This window comes from Labeo rohita, chromosome 4, assembly GCF_022985175.1.
Source record: "Labeo rohita strain BAU-BD-2019 chromosome 4, IGBB_LRoh.1.0, whole genome shotgun sequence".
In the NCBI taxonomy this organism is placed as follows: Eukaryota; Metazoa; Chordata; class Actinopteri; order Cypriniformes; family Cyprinidae; genus Labeo; species Labeo rohita.
In genome coordinates this window covers 12,502,344-12,519,958 of record NC_066872.1, presented here as the reverse complement: position 1 = coordinate 12,519,958, position 17,615 = coordinate 12,502,344, and positions in this window count along the sequence as shown.

The following is a 17,615-nucleotide window of genomic DNA, read 5'->3' as shown; positions in this document are numbered from 1 at the left end:
TGAATTCAACAATCATGATTGAGGACATATGCACACACATTATATAAATTATTAATAAATAAAGTGTATATCACAATGGTAGTATTAAATTAACACGTATCATATACAAAACAAGGACAGTAATTAACATACAAGATTCATATATAAGATATAATAAATAACAATAAATAATAAAAATATACACCTATTTGATAAGAAATTAAAAAGACACAGACACGTAGAGACAACATACAGAACAACTGGGAGAATTGAGACAAGTGGGGGGTCTGTTAGAGAGATTTCTTCCTCTTGTGGGACATGAAGCGGGCTTCGGAAATGTGGGCCAGAGCATAACCGAGGTCAGACCTGGTCTGACCCCTGGATCCTTAGATACCTAACGACTAAATCTAGCCCTGAGCCAGCACTAAGCCTAAACCTACCATTCGTAGCCCTAATGACTAAATCTAGCCCTGAACCAACACTTAACCTAAACCTACCGTTCGTAGCCCTATGGACCTGAACCCTAATTTTCCCACCACAGTCAATTTGGAAACCTTAAACAGCACTCGCTGACGGAATGCAATGCCTGATCAGGATTATCGGGCGGTGACTTTCGGGTTACTGCCTGATTCGCTGGTCCAGAGTAAGTTTAGTCAAAAACTTTGCGTTCCCAGAGCCGATCGATGTTCAGATCGAACTTCGAACCAACCTTCGCACTAAATCTAACCAAAAACGAGTGCCTGGTCTTCCACATTCTTAGCCCCATGCCTAATAAGGCTACTCTCCTGGAATGGGAGATGGATAAAGGCTCCCTTGGTATAGTCAGACATGCGTCGGCCCGTGCATTCTCCTCAGTCTCCCTACTCCAAACCTTCCTAGACGGGTGCTAGGTTGGGGGGAGCTGTTGTAATTTTTCTAACCTAACCAAACCACTCAAAACCAGCTCTGTATATTACACATACAGGTCCTTTTCAAAAAATTAGCATATTGTGATAAAGTTCATTATTTTCTGTAATGTACTGATAAACATTAGACTTTCATATATTTTAGATTCATTACACACAACTGAAGTAGTTTGAAGCCTTTTATTGTTTTAATATTGATGATTTTGGCATACAGCTCATGAAAACCCCAAATTCCTATCTCAAAAAATTAGCATATTTCATCGACCAATAAAAGAAAAGTGTTTTTAATACAAAAAAAGTCAACCTTCAAATAGTTATGTTCAGTTATGCACTCAATACTTGGTCGGGAATCCTTTTGCAGAAATGACTGCTTCAATGCGGCGTGGCATGGAGGCAATCAGCCTGTGGCACTGCTGAGGTGTTATGGAGGCCCAGGATGCTTCGATAGCGGCCTTAAGCCCATCCAGAGTGTTGGGTCTTGCGTCTCTCAACTTTCTCTTCACAATATCCCACAGATTCTCTATGGGGTTCAGGTCAGGAGATTTGGCAGGCCAATTGAGCACAGTAATACCATGGTCAGTAAACCATTTACCAGTGGTTTTGGCACTGTGAGCAGGTGCCAGGTCGTGCTGAAAAATGAAATCTTCATCTCCATAAAGCTTTTCAGCAGATGGAAGCACGAAGTGCTCCAAAATCTCCTCATAGCTAGCTGCATTGACCGCAGCTGACATGGCACCCCAGACCATCACTGACTGTGGGTACTTGACACTGGACTTCAGGCATTTTGGCATTTCCCTCTCCCCAGTCTTCCTCCAGACTCTGGCACCTTGATTTCCGAATGACATGCAAAATTTGCTTTCATCCGAAAAAAGTACTTTGGACCACTGAGCAACAGTCCAGTGCTGCTTCTCTGTAGCCCAGGTCAGGCGCTTCTGCCGCTGTTTCTGGTTCAAAAGTGGCTTGACCTGGGGAATGCGGCACCTGTAGCCCATTTCCTGCACACGCCTGTACACGGTGGCTCTGGATGTTTCTACTCCAGACTCAGTCCACTGCTTCCGCAGGTCCCCCAAGGTCTGGAATCGGTCCTTCTCCACAATCTTCCTCAGGGTCCGGTCACCTCTTCTCGTTGTGCAGCGTTTTCTGCCACACTTTTTCCTTCCCACAGACTTCCCACTGAGGTGCCTTGATACAGCACTCTGGGAACAGCCTATTCGTTCAGAAATTTCTTTCTGTGTCTTACCCTCTTGCTTGAGGGTGTCAATGATGGCCTTCTGGACAGCAGTCAGGTCAGCAGTCTTACCTATGATTGCGGTTTTGAGTAATAAACCAGGCTGGGAGTTTTTAAAAGCCTCAGGAATCTTTTGCAGGTGTTTAGAGTTAATTAGTTGATTCAGATGATTAGGTTAATAGCTCGTTTAGAGAACCTTTTCATGATATGCTAATTTTTTGAGATAGGAATTTGGGGTTTTCATGAGCTGTATGCCAAAATCATCAATATTAAAACAATAAAAGGCTTCAAACTACTTCAGTTGTGTGTAATGAATCTAAAATATATGAAAGTCTAATGTTTATCAGTACATTACAGAAAATAATGAACTTTATCACAATATGCTAATTTTTTGAAAAGGACCTGTATTAGATTGAACTTGTGCCATTATAGCCTAGACCAGTGTTTCCCAAACCTGTTCCTGGAGGCACACCAACAGTGCACATTTGGGTTGTCTCCCTTATCTGACCAGTATATTTCTGGTCCTCAAGTCTCTACTAACGAGATGATGAGTTTATTCAGGTGTGTTTGATCAGGAAAAGTTGGAAAATATGTAGTGTTGGTGTGCTTCCAGGAACAGGGTTGGGAAACACTGGCCTAGACATCCTTTACACATTGTAGATGGATTTGGGAATTACAAGGTGACATATTTCACATTGGTATAACTTTCAACTTCACGCTTGAACGTTGGCACGGTTGCATCGGCGATGGACGTGACGTCTGGCATGTGGGCAGGATTGGGTGTCCAACTCAGGCTGAAGCAAGTCCTACTTGAAAACCACTCCAAATACAAATGCACACACATGCAAATTGTTTATAAATTAAAAAAAAAACAAAAATAAAGCAAGCAAACAAACAAGCCAGGCAATAATAGTGATTATATATATAACCTAAACCGATCCTTTTAATCCCCGGAAAAAGGTTGGGGACAGGCGAAATCTTACCTGTAACAACTGGGTGTCACTGACATTCCCATTTGCCCATACAGATAAAATTCCAGGCCAGGTTAAAAGATGACGACCTTCCACACTAAAAAGACCCTAACTAAAATACACATTCACTTCAAAGACGGTCAGACCACAAAAAAAATTTTCTCAAAAACTCTAATCTTACACAAAATGATCCACAGTCACTTACAGAACATAAATCCAAAGTTAATTCTACCTTATTAGCGAAAAACAAGTTCAAAAATTGCTTCTTTCCTTACAAATTTACATCACAATCAACCAGGAAGAGAAATTCAATGTGGGATTGCAAAGGTTACTCACCCTAAATGATAATACGGTTGCCAAAAATGGGGTACCTTCAGCCAAATCCATATTTTTTTTAGCCTAGGAGTTTTTGCTGATTAGCGGTATTCCTTGGTAAGAATTATGTCGGTCTGATATTTGCAATCACTTTAGGGGTGAAAACTGGTAGAAGCTTGATATAAATAAATAAAGGTGACTTGACTTGATATGTAGACATGCATATTTGCCAGTTTGACCCCCGCCCCACAGCTTCAGTGGATTTAGAAATCATGGACTCTGACTTCCTTGGTGTCCTGGGAGGCAGCGCTTCGATCGCGGCTGGCTCGCTTACCTTGAGTTGTCTTTGGGACTTGACAGGGGAGTTCTCTCTGACACTCGGCCGATTCTGGGCACGTGGTTTTCCGGATGGTCTGGGCCGCTGGGCCTTCTGGGCACCACGATTAGGTTAGTTCCGGGACTCTGACTTCCTTGGTGTTCTGGGGTCCTGGGAGGCAGCGATCCGTTCGAGGCTGGCCTTGGGCTCTGGTTCTCCAGGTTCTGGTTGCAGCTCCTAGACCTAATCGGCAGAGGCAGCGCTTCGATCGCGGCTGGCTCGCTTACCTTGAGTTGTCTTTGGGACTTGACAGGGGAGTTCCCTCTGACACTCGGCCGATTCTGGGCACTTGGTTTTCTGGGTCTTCTGGAGCACCACGATTAGGTTATCTGTGGAACTCTGACTTCCTTGTGATTCTGGGGTCCTGGGAGGCAACCTCTGGGTTCTGGTTGGAGTCCCAGACTAAATCAGCAGAGGCAGGGGAGAGGCAGTGCTTTGTTCACAGCTGGCTTTCTTGCCTTGAGTCCTTTTTGGGACTTGGCTGGTTTGGGCAAGCATTTATGGAAGACCTGGGTTCCTGGGTCTTCTAGAAGATGCTGGTCTCTGATTTCATCAGAGGTAGGCCCCAAGATGAGACCGTTTCGCAGACTTTTCTCGGGTGACCTGGGATACCTAGCGGTGTTAACGAAGGGTCACTTGGGGGAGTGGTGAGTATCCAGCCCCCCTGAATCCAGGGACGGTGGCCTGGGGCTAACAGGCCTTAATTGGAGCCCAGTCTTCTACTGGTGATTAGCACCACTCACTCAACAGCACATTGCGCACCAACACCACTACACACTGACCTGGCTTCTAGTTTTGGAGTTTCTCGGCTACAACTTCTGGAAAGTTCTTTACTCTCAAACTTCTGGCATCCAGCGTTGGACTTTTTGAATTGGTATGGGTCTTTCAGACCCTTCTGACTGAGCTGATTTTCTCTGCTCACCTTTCCTGGTGATTGTCAACCACCTTCTCCAACATTTCAGATCAGCTTTGATATCTTGGAGGTTTCATCCAATCTTTCAGCCCCCTTGGACCGTCTTCTGAAGAGTTGGGATTGTTTTCTCTGGTTTCACCCTTAACCACTTCCACTTGTTTTGGATAAAGAAGCACTGTTGTTGCTTGGTTCTTCAGGAGCCTTATGTTTGCATTGCCTTTTCAGGCTTGAACCAATCCTTCAGCCCTTCTTGGACCATCGTAAGGATGTTTTGGTTGAATTTCTTAGACTTCTCAGTTCCACCTTCACTTTTCCTGCATTGTGCCTCCCTGTTGGTGCTTGGTTCTTCATGGCTCATGAGTAATCTGGGACATTTCATGTTTTATCCAATCTTCCAGATCCTTTTGGACATCTCACAAACATGTCTTTCTGGTTTTCCAGCACAAAATCTGTGTTTCGCTTGATGGATAGACCACTTCCCTGTTTAATCCCTGATTTCTTCTGCCCTAGGTCTTGTAACTCAACTGACCCTACAACCTTGCCTTGCGCTAAACATGGAAGAAACCATTGACCTAACCGTGGAACACACTGAAGAAGAGCTGGAGGCCCTATACGGCAACATTTACAGTGGAGCTTGCCACGAAAACAGTAGAAACATACTCGACGCTTTCTACAAACACAGAAATGTGGAGGACTTCTTGAGGAATGACGATCTTCATATACCCTTTTTTCCGACTACAGTCCAGTATGCTAAGGACAACCTGAACTATGACTATGACTTCGATGGAATTGTCATTGAACTGAAGGACTTGACAGCGATCAAAGCTAATCTCCATTATTTGCTAGTGGGGAAAGTCGTTGGCTAAACCCTCCAGAACCACTGGAACTCGCTAAAAAAAGCACATCAACCTCAACAACTACACTGCCCCAGCGATTTCTGCTCTGACCCACACGTATGGTCACACCCTCTCATTTGTAGATGGGGGGTATCTTCTAAACATGTCTTGCATCTCAACCGAACTGAGAAATCCACACCCGGTCTTTCAGACCGAGATTGCTGCAAGGGCAAACGCGGCCCAAATTATCAACGCAGTCCAAGGTGTCTTCGCGGAGAAGTTGAGATCTGTACCCCCGGAGAACATGAAGCGTCCTACCATTATGAAAGCCAATCTCAACGATTTAAAACGGATAAACATCTTGAGACCAGATCAGAACTTTGTATTGCAAGTTTTTATGGAATCGGTCCAACAAGTCGACAGGGACTCCACACACAAAATTGTTCTGTTCTTGAGCAAGTTTGGCCTCAAAGATCAAGGCACTCTGGAAATTTCAACAGTAGTCCACAAAAAGGGAGTCCTTTCAATCTCTTGCCACGCCGCATGTACGATCTCCCCCAAAGACCCAAGGACCGACCTAATATGGTCCAGGTATGGCTTGCAAGAAGTGGTGGGGCACAGGGGAACGTTGTATCCGGTCATCGGCATACCTGAAGCAGCAAATTTTCAGTCAAATCTTGACCGCCACCCACTAACCATTGACTACCTGCTCAACAACGTTTTTGATGGTCCAGTGAAATACTCACGCATCAATTTCATTCAGCTGTACGCCAACACACCTCACATTTTCGGTCCAACCGCAAGACACCCTGTCAGCAGGGTTATAGCAACGTGTGGCGTACACAACCCACAGCATGCCCGTAACATCCTGCGAAAAGCCAAAGCCTACATCGATCATATGGACGATTTAGCACGAAAGACCATCTGCAGAGTACAAGCGAGAATTGAGGCGGTTTTCTTATTGAACGCCCATTTTCCTCTGAGAATGGACCCCCAAGATTTCTTCAAACCTGCCGCCATCCACCACTTACTTTAGGAAATTCCCATTCTCTTACCTTTCAAGGACAATGAGCACCAACTGGGCCTACGTCACATTTTGCAGCCTGTGGCAAGCCATCTGACCTCCACGCTGTACACATTGCTGTCGGAAGCCAAAGGCCGAGGTGGATTCAACAGCAGCTGGACAGCCTTTCAAGCCGAGCTAGCACTCGAAGAGTTGTTCTTTGGTAAACCCCACTGCCCACAGACATACAGAACAATTGGGAGAATTGAGACAAGTTGTGGGACATGAAGCGGGCTTCGGAAATGTGGGCCAGAGCCTAACCGAGGTCAGACCTGGAGGTCTGGATCCTTAGATACCTAAGAAACAGAGCCCTTAACATGCTAGCCCTAATTAGGGATTTTTTGTAGCAAAACAAGAATGTTTTTATTTGGTGTTAGACCCCTTCCGTGCTTTGTGGGCCTGGGAGGCCATTTTGAGAACCATGGGCATGTCTGAACAAGCCCCAGAGCAGGCAGTTGAAGTGTAGGAAAGTGCATAACCTAGTTTTGGACCTCGTCTGAGCCATGGAATGTTTTGAGCCCCTAACTCAAGCCAGCGCCACGTCTCTGCACTTTGGGGTTTTGTGAAGACATGTCCCATGGTGACCAAAGTGGTCTCATAAGGGCTCACATTCATGGTTGTGGGTCTTGCGGACTGTTTCTTAAGTATTCAGTGATCATTTAATAACATTTTATGTATTGATACAGAAATATCACACACACAAATTAGTGGGACACATTACAGTGCAGTATGACGCCTCAAAAAAGGCTGAAATTAAGTAAATTTGAGTGTTTGGTGAGGGACGCGCCCCCCTCAGAAACAGTATAAATAGGACAAAGTAACCGGGTCCTTTTATTTAGTTCAAGCTCGCCTGAAGAAGGAACAAGAAGTTCCGAAACGTCGCGATTAGGCTTGAACAGAGTGTTTAAGAGTCTCCATCGGTTGAGAAGACGATGTTGAAGACCACAGAAATTTAGTAAAGGGTTCTGATAGTTACTTCCTCCACCTAAAAAGGTCATGAGGCTTAATAGTGTCACTTTTATTATTTTTCTTTGGGGTTTTGAGCGACATACCACACCACACACCTAAACTTACCCGTCACTGTAGTGTGTAACCCTAGGAAACAGAGCTCTAAACACACTAGCCCTAATTTGGGATTTTTTTGTAGCAAGGCAAAAATGTTTTTATTTGGTGTTAGACCCCTGCCGTGTTTTGTGGGCCTGGGGGGCCATTTTGGGAACCATGGGCATGTCTGAACAAGCCCCAAAGCGGGCAGTTGAAGTGTAGGCCAGTGCACAACCTGGTTTTGGACTTCGTCTGAGCCATGGAATTTTTGAGCCCCTAACTTCTCACCATAATGGTGACTTCAAACTAAACTTTTACTTTCAGTCAACATCCAGACCTCTGTTAATTTCCACATCTAGTGTGATGAGAATCTTTTGTTTTTAGAGAATGTGATCCGACCTTTTAGGAGAATATTATGGGAACTAAAATAAAACTTGCAGCTGAAAACATTCCCAGAACATGAAATATTTCTAGCTGGGACATACTATTAAAAATAAAAGCAATACATAATTTAGTTAAAATAAAATACAATCTTCTATCTCAGGTTTAAAGGCTGTGTCTTGTTACAGATTTAATAAACAAAATTTTTTGCAGTAGTTTTCATTGTCAAAAGTGATGTAGAAGTCACACTATTGACATTTAAAAATCATTTGTGAAACCTTCCAGAGAGTGTCTTGTATTACTGCCCCCTAGAGGAACATACTGCTGTTTTGACTGAGTTTGACATTCAAACTTATAAATTAATTTAAAATCAGTACAGTCTTCTATTTCAACTTCAAAGGCTGTGTTTGGTCACAGATTTAATAAAGAACATTTTGCAGTAGTTTTCATTGTCAGAAGTGATGTAGAAGTCACAATGCATAATGAAATATTCATGTATGTACAGTATGTTTATTTATTTATATCTAGAGCTACATCGTAATTTGTATTGTTCCATACTCATATGATAATTTATGTATTATATATCAATAAAATAATATACTATATATGGACTGTTTTTTTTTTCCAAAAAAAAAAACAAAAAAACAAACAAAACAAACAGAAAAAATAGGGTTATTAAAGAAACAAAACAGACCCTTGATTTTTTTTTTTTTTTTTTTTGTCTAATAGAATTGGAAATTCAGTTTCATTTGCATGTGTTCTCTTATAATTCTGTGTCTGAAACCAACATTAAAAGATTCTTCTAGAAACCAGTAACAAGACACAGCTTTTGAAGTTGTGATGGAAAACTGCATGCAATTAAATTAATGTATTGACAGATTTAAATTTTAATGTAATAGCATGTGTCCTGAATGACATATGACAGTAAAACCTGAATTGAAATGTGCATTTGAGAATCAGAAACAAGTCACACCTTTTAAAGTTGAAATAGAAGACTGTATTGATTTTAAATTAATTTATAAGTTTGAATGTCAAACTCAGTCAAAACAGCAGTATGTTCCTCTAGGGGGCAGTAATACAGGACATTCTTTTAAAGGTTTCGCAAGTGATTTTTAATATCAATAGTGTGACTTCTGCATCACTTTTGACAATGAAAACTGCTGCAAAATGTTCTTCATAAAATCTGTAACAAGACACAGCCTTTAAAGCTGAGACAGAAGCTTGTATGTATTTTTAACTAAATTATGTATTGCCTTCATGTTCAATAGTATGTGTTGTATTATAGTTACATGACTAAAACCACCAACAAAATGTTCTTCTAGGAATCAGTAACAAGACACATTCTTTGAAGTTAAGATGGAAGAGCATATGTACTTTACATTGATTGACCTACTCGTTGATATTTCAATATCATGTGCTGTGTTATAGTTTTGAGAATAAAACCAACATTTAAATGTTCGTCTATGAACCAGTAACAAGACACAGCCTTTGAAATTGAGATGAAATACTGTATGTTTCAAAAATGAATGTGTTAACAGATTCAAATTCAATAATTCAATAGCGTACATCCTGATTTACATTTGATAGTGAAAGATGGCTGTAAATATTGTTCTTTGAACAAATAACAAGACACACCACCTGGAGTTTACATATCAAACTGTGTGCATCCTAAAATTAATTTATTTAAACTTCTGAATGTCAAATTTGGTCAAAACAAGTTCAGTATCTTCCTGTAGGGGGTGGTAAACTGCACTGTGGTAATCTGTGTCAGGCTTTAAAAGCTTTTTCTAAGTGGTTTCATTTCAATAACTTTTGTTGTGCTATAGTTCTGTGAATAAAACTTAAATCTAAATGTTCTTTTATGAACCAGTAATAAGACACACCCCTTAAATTTGAGATATATTTTTTATACATTTCACAAGTGAAGCATTTAGATGAAATAATTGTACTTTTTGCTCTTCGTTTTGCACTTTGCAGATGGTCCATATCCTGCACTATTACATTATAAGGTCTATCAGTTACAGTAGATTAAAACAAATAAAACATATTGCGTGTTTTCTTCTACATTTGGAAACAACTGTAACGCAGTATGTCATTGTGCTCAATTGTTAAAGAACTATTGAAGATTTCCAAGGCTGAATCTCTGACAAATGTCAAACGTCAAACAACGAACCAACTTTATATCGGTCCTCTGCAAATGCGTTGACAGCATCGTTCAAATCCAGACTTCTGTTTAGTTCTTCATACGTCTCAGGGGGTAGCAAATATGAAATTCTCTGCATTTCTTAAGCAATCATATATCGCACAAAGTTCGCGCTCACCGCAATTTTCCTGACTTTGAGCTCTTTCAATTTGTTGGCACTTTCTTGCTATTTTGTCGAGAACATCTCCCTGTCAGGCATTCACCACAGCCACCTCTATCAGCCACGTCACCTACAGCGCCACCCATCCGTTCTGCCTCACCGGAGTTCTGATTGGTTTCACCTGACTCTCGTTGCCACACCCTTTAAATAGACTGTTCCGTCATTCAGTGTTTGTCTGGTCTACAGTTCACTACCCCGAATGCTAGCTCCAGACCTCTTTCTCCACAGAATCTCCGGTGTGTGCTCCCTCTGCCACCAGCAACCCTTTGTGAAGCCTATGAACTCTACTTTCAGGAAAGTCATATCAACCTGTACATCTGCTACTGCTTTATGTCTGCTTTGCATCACTCTGTTAATAAACCACCTTTCATTCCGTTTTACTTCCCTCTCTGGTCTCCTCCTTACCCCAGTGTGACACTCCCGCCATGGTTTAATAATGCCTGAAGTACTTCAAATTTTTTCTTCGTGAAAACAAAAGCAGACTAAAGTTGTTAGCGGTTACCTAGGGAGGCGGAACTGTGGGCGGTGCTGAGGAAATGTAGTTTCACATCACGCAACAGGAGATTCGACTAGGAGCAAATACAATGCAGATATCTTCAAATATATTTGTGACTAGTTGAAACAGAATTACAGATATCTCTAATTACCTTTGCGGATATATGATGCATCTTTTAAAGATATTTATAACATCACTACAGATATCTTAAATTGAGTTTTGACTAGTCAAAATATGTTTACAGATATCTCAAATCCGATTTCTTACTAGTGCAATTATATTTGCAGATATCTCTAATTGTCATTCTGACTAGTCAAATTATAATTATCACTTGTCAAAATACAATTTTTCCTATCTTTAAATGTATTTATGGATAGTCTGAACAAAGGTTTAAATGCTAAAACGGCTTGCCATAGGTATAGGGATTGGGGAATCACAAGGTGACGTATTTAATATAGGCGTGAGTTTCAACATCACGCTCGCACGCGGGCGGGGTTGTATCGGCGTCTGACGTTATGCGTGGATGTGGGCGGGGCTGGATGTCCACCGCAGGCTGCAGCGAGACCTAGGCCATTTCTCAATACCAAGTACGCAAAGTTCGGACTTGCGTCCTTTGTAGTTCGGACTTGGTAGTTTGACTTGGGAGTACAAACTCCTGAGGACAGGAGGACGCAAGTCGTGTAATTCTGCAAATGGAACAGATCGAATTAATAACGTCTGTCAGCTCGCCTTTTCTACTCCGGTTATCTTCACTGTATGTATTTACAAAAGACGAAATACAATATCAACCACCACTGCCTCTTTTCGTTTTCATTTAACTATATTAATAGCTTCAAAAATGTAGTTCAGGGAATGTTCAACATTACAGTGACGCAAAATATTATATCAAACAGCACTGCCTCTTTTCTGTTTCATTTAAACATATTAATAGCGACAAAACTGTAGTTCATGCAACGCGCACACGCATTACAATAAAACGAAGTGATATCAAACACCACTGCCTCTTTGTTTTCTTCAAAATATAAACCACAACCGTCTTTTCGTACTCATTTAAAAAAATAAAACATATTAATATGTGATTTAAGCTATATGTGCACTGTGTATAATACATCTTTACTCTATGTATAATAGAATGAAACATGACAAGCACAACTCTGCCTTTTTTGTTAAATGTCAGTTTTAATTAACAAAATTAGCCATTATAAAAGTATAAGTATAAAGTATAATAGACGCATGTAATCGGAAATGAAGACAAAAACAAACAGTTCAGTCAAATGCATGCTAAAAGTCAGCGTTGAATTACGATTGATAAATAATTTATGAAGCATAACTTTGTCCTCAGGCAAAACGATATGCCCTGGAATAAATAATAGATTCACGAGACCAAAAATTAACTGTTAGATTTACCCAAAACGAATTATACCTCTTGATTAACCACTACAGGACCAGCGGCAAACGTCAGAAGGACTAGCCATGGTGAGGCTCTCCGCATTGTGGTAAGGTTCCTCCCTTTTCCAACTCCGCCCCGACTGCTCTCGTCTACTCCCGTTGATCGCCGTCTGTAGCCGTAGATGAAGTCGAACACACCTTATATGTCCGGATCACATTCATCCTTAACACGATTAGGCTGTAGATACATACTGTTTTAATGATTGTTAAGTAAGTACTTACTAAAATTAAGTACCTACTCAGAGAATATGGGGTTTTGATCGCAGTCCTCTTTTTTTCTGCGTTTCTGGCTGGACCCAGAGCCGTATAGAGAGAGAGTTGCGACAACTCCATTGACTCCAATGGACCAGTTTTTTACAGTAATGGCGGATCGTGGAGGCATTCTCTTAATGCAGTTTCATTCATCGTTGTGTAATTGAGGCTTTTAAACGTGATTTTTTCTGGTGGAAAGTTAAATATTAGAATTAAATTTATTGCAAAGGATGCTGATGGACCTAAGTGAGAATGAAAAAGAGGCAGGCAATTTTCATTTGAGAATCATACTAGGCTAAATTACCAGAAATATATTAAATATCACTACTGTATACAGTTGAAGTCAAAAGCTTACATACACCTTGCAGATACTGCAAAATGTTAATTAAAACAATTTATTTTACCAAAATAAATACGTTTAAACATTGTTTATTTAGTACTGACCTGAATAAGATATTTCACATAAAAGATGTTGTTTACATATAGTCCATAAGAGAAAATAATAGTTACATTCATAAAAATTACCCAGTTCAAAACTTCACAAACACTTGATTCTTAATACTGTGTTAATATTGGTAAATTAATTCAAATTTTACAGATTCTGGAAGCTGTATGTAAACTTTTGACTTCAACTTTAATAAACGTTATCACAGTAAACGTGTACTTTATTACTGTGTTTTATATTTACTGTTCTTCTGTACTTCTTATCTACTTTAGAAACACTGTGTGGAGGAGCAGCGATGCCACAGGACTGATATCTGATAGAACATCACTTAACTGTTTCTCCTGTGTTTTTCTCCTGAAGACTCCCTGTAATGAGAACACCTTTGAAGAAACGACACCAAGTTATGAGAGGACTCAAGATGACGCCAACTCCGAATAAACACACAAAACTACCAAATTTTCTTTGTATTATAATCAACATGATCAAATCATGTGATCATTACTTTAATGTATTGTTTCTGCTGAATACATGATGTTAACTAACTGCATGATTTGTATAACCTAATTTTAGAACATTTCTGCCATATAAACATTACTTTGACAGTTACACCTGTTAACATAACTCTTATTTGTAACGTAGAAAATTAATTTTCTGTAAAGCTGCTTTGAAACACTGTGTATAATAAAAAGTGCTATACAAATAAATGTGAATAAAATAAAACTTGATGCATCTTTTTTCTCCTCTCCGTGTCAGTAGGAAAACCATACATTCATTCTGCTTTCTGTGAGTGACTCTGGAGCATCCCCATGTAGCACAGGAAACTACAAGGACAACATGCTTTTACGTTTATTATAAATGAATAAATCAGTTGCTGTAAATAAGCGTACTTAATATATGATTAAATGTGTAAAAACAATTTTTTAAGTTGAATATACTATGAAAATATGTAGATATTAACAATTATGGGGTGAACAAGAATGAAAAACATTAAACAAGATGAATTTCCCTTTAATTTAATTTTAGAATTCACTTATTTGGTATTAAGACAACATATCAACAAGACAATACCATTTCAAAACAGCAAATGCAGTCTTTAACCAGAGTTACTTTAGCCTAAAATGTTAACAGGCCAAGCAGCGATAGTTGACCACATTAATCCTCAAATATTAGTGTATTTTATATTTTAAATACAACACTGATATAACTACATATACATACTACATATACATGTCGATGTATTTTATAAATGATGTAAATGCATTCTTTTATTGTCTACTAATTAACCAAAAATCGCAGTTCTGCCTCTTCAACTCCATGGGTGCTTCTCAATATCCCTCCTCGTCTCCTCGGTCCTCTGTCCTCCATCCTATGACCTGGAAACCGATCGAGCTCAGCCATCTTGAAAGACATCTCAATTCTCTAATTGCACCGCGAGGAGGTGAGGATTGAGGAGGGAGGATACACAGGTGTATCCTATGCGGAAGTCTTTTATCGACTTAACGTGACGCACGTATAAATTCTCCTCTCCCTTCACATCTGCTCCAAGTGCTAACCATGGCAGAAAATTCTAACACACATAAATGTGAGTATTAAGCATGACTGTGGGTGATTTTTTGACAGTGCTTTTAATTTCGATGTATAATGTGTACTTTTCAACACAGTTTTAATTATGTTTATTATTGTTTACATGTACAAGACACAAATGTATGTAAAATCACAACTCTAGTACAGTTGCAGAATTATATCAAAGCACCAAAATTAAACATACTGTCATACTATAGCCTACTACAAATAAAAAACATTTAATAACCATGAATAATTCATTGTTAATAATAACTGGTAATATAAAAAAATAAGAACAAATGTGGTCTTTTGTGGAGGTTGAAACGGTTACAATATAAATAATAATTATCTCTAATGTTCAAGAATCCCCATATGCAAGCTAAATCCAGCGGTGTAGAGTCATCATTACTTGACGACGCTTTGAAGTGACGCTAAAGGGAGCGAGAATATATCATTTCACTTGCTTCCATTCCTCCGTCCTCGAGTCTTTTCCCTGTGTCCTTCCCTCGCATCCTGAAGAGGTGGAGCTAAGACACGAGGAAAGGAAGCGAGGAAAGGAAACGAGGATGCACAAATAAGAAATGAGAAGCACCCCGAGTATTCCAATTGCCCGCAATTAACTTCCTGGAACTATTTAAAGTCTACACGAATCACGTGACGATCGACCGTTTTGAACTTCCGTTGTCGCAACTCTCTCTCTATACGGCTCTGGCTGGACCCAGCCCGTTCTGATGATTGACAGCAGCATGTACCAATCAGCGCAACCTGTGAAATCGAAAGTAAAACTGAGACCGGCAGAAAGAAAAAACACACACTTTAAACAACACATCCCAGCGTCACACAGACCCACACAACGGTTCAGAGGGTGAAGTAGAAAGATCTACAGATATAAATTAAGGTGAGTGTTTGATTTTTTTTTTTCTCTGTCGTGCTGTGCTGAATGTTTTTATTTAAAACTCTTTATGCGGTGATCAAACAGATGATGAAGTGCGTCTTTGTCAGTGAATCACAGAAAGCTGCTCATTCTGATATTGTTGTTCAGAGAAATTACTGTTTCTCATTTTACTGTTTATTGTATTATTTGTATTGCCTTATATATATTATTTGTTTATTGTATTATTACAGACGGTAGTCGAGATTAGCCGAGAGCCGTCAGCAGTCGGGGAAAGAATTGAAATCAGAGGCGTCAAGTCGGACACTTTCTGTTCTCGTTAGTGAAACTATCGCGGTGTTTGCGTACTATATCAAAAATAAAGTGAATAAAAATGCAATATGTGACCCTGGACCACAAAACCGGTCTTAAGTTGCTGGGGTATATTGCACTCTAAAAACGGCCGGGTTAAATACAACCCAGCGCTGGGTAAAATATGGACAAACTACAAAATATGGTTGTTTTGAAAAAATATGGTTACTACACAGAAAGTTGGGTTAAACATTTAACGCAACCCGCTGGGTCAGAACAACCCAATTGCTGGGCATGTCCACATGTCCATATCACCTTGGGGGCAGCCGTGGCCTAATGGTTAGGGAGTTGGGTTTGTAATCAAAAGGTTGCGAGTTTGAGTCCCAGGTCCAGCAGGGATTGAAGATGAGGAGAGTGAATATCCAGCGCTCTCTCCACCCTCAATACCAAAACTGAGGTGAGTCCCTTGAGCAAGGCACCGATCCCCCAACTTCTCCCTGTGCATGTTCTTTCCTCCTATTTTACCCATTATAAATTGAACACAAACAACTAGAATAATTACATCTGGTATTTCAGCACAAAATTCTATTCATTTAAACGTTACCGTTTAATCTTCAAAATAAAACTGAAAAGTGTTCGACTTCCAGAAGGTGGCAGCAATGTTTTACTAAACGATAGTCCTTTCTAACGTTATCACCTCAAACTGAGAAACATACAAGTGAATTTTACATAAAATGTTGCTATTTTAATAAGCCCAGTTATATACAAATATTACTAAATAAGCCAATTCCATTAGCCAAATACCATAAATCCCAAAATACTACACACTACTACTAGCGTAAAAATATTATTAAAACGTGTTATCATATGACTCGAAAAATGACACGATTATGTTACAAAGTCTGGGATCACTGGGACTCCATTGTTATTAACCTATTTTAAACTTACATCATATTACCTCTGTCTTTGTCCTGCTTTTCCTCTTCTTCTCGTCTTTTTTTTCTTCCCTGGGCACCAGAGGGCTTCGGTCTTTTTGACATACTGATAATTTATTAGTGAAGTAAACATCTATCACAATCAGGTGACCAATGTATGTGGAAGTGCATCTGTGCGGGGGAAGACTGATCATGCAATAAAAATAGTTATGTTTTTGTCAGACGATTGCTTTTTTGTAATATTTCTAATTCATAATATTGAAGTCGTATTGGTAAAAAAAAAAAAAAAAAAAAAAAAAAATTAAAAACCTTCACTCATTTTGGTGCCCCTATCATTTGCCTATTCCACCTATGCTGTGGGTTGCCCCTGACTATTTAAATACTAATAGTGGGGTTATATATGCCTTTAATGTTTTATGATAAATATGACTCAACATAACATTGCAACTACAGAACAGTTTATTGTTCTAAAAACACAGCTTTGTGAGCATTATTGGACTTGAGGATGTTAGAATAAACACGTTGTCATGCGTTGTCAAAATGGTGCTCTAGCAATATGTGAATCGGTGAGCTCCGCAAACTCAAATAGCATAAATTGCATGTAGTCCATTTGGGAAATGACTTTCTCACTCAGTTTTAACCTAGACTAGTATTTAGACAATAACTGCCTGTGACGTGAGTGTGACACAATGGACAAGTCCGAAAAAAGAAAGAACAGGAGCGTGTCTCAGGTGAAGGCTAATCCTGCTAGCAAAGCAGATTCTGAAATGCCGCAAGTTTCCGTGTCTTCAAGTCTTGTGACGGAAAATTATGCCAACACAATAATGTCAAAACAGACATTGACTCTGACAAATTGAAGTTATGTGAGGAGGACTTCCCTGCATTTCTCGACACTCCATGCTAGAGACTCAAGTCTAG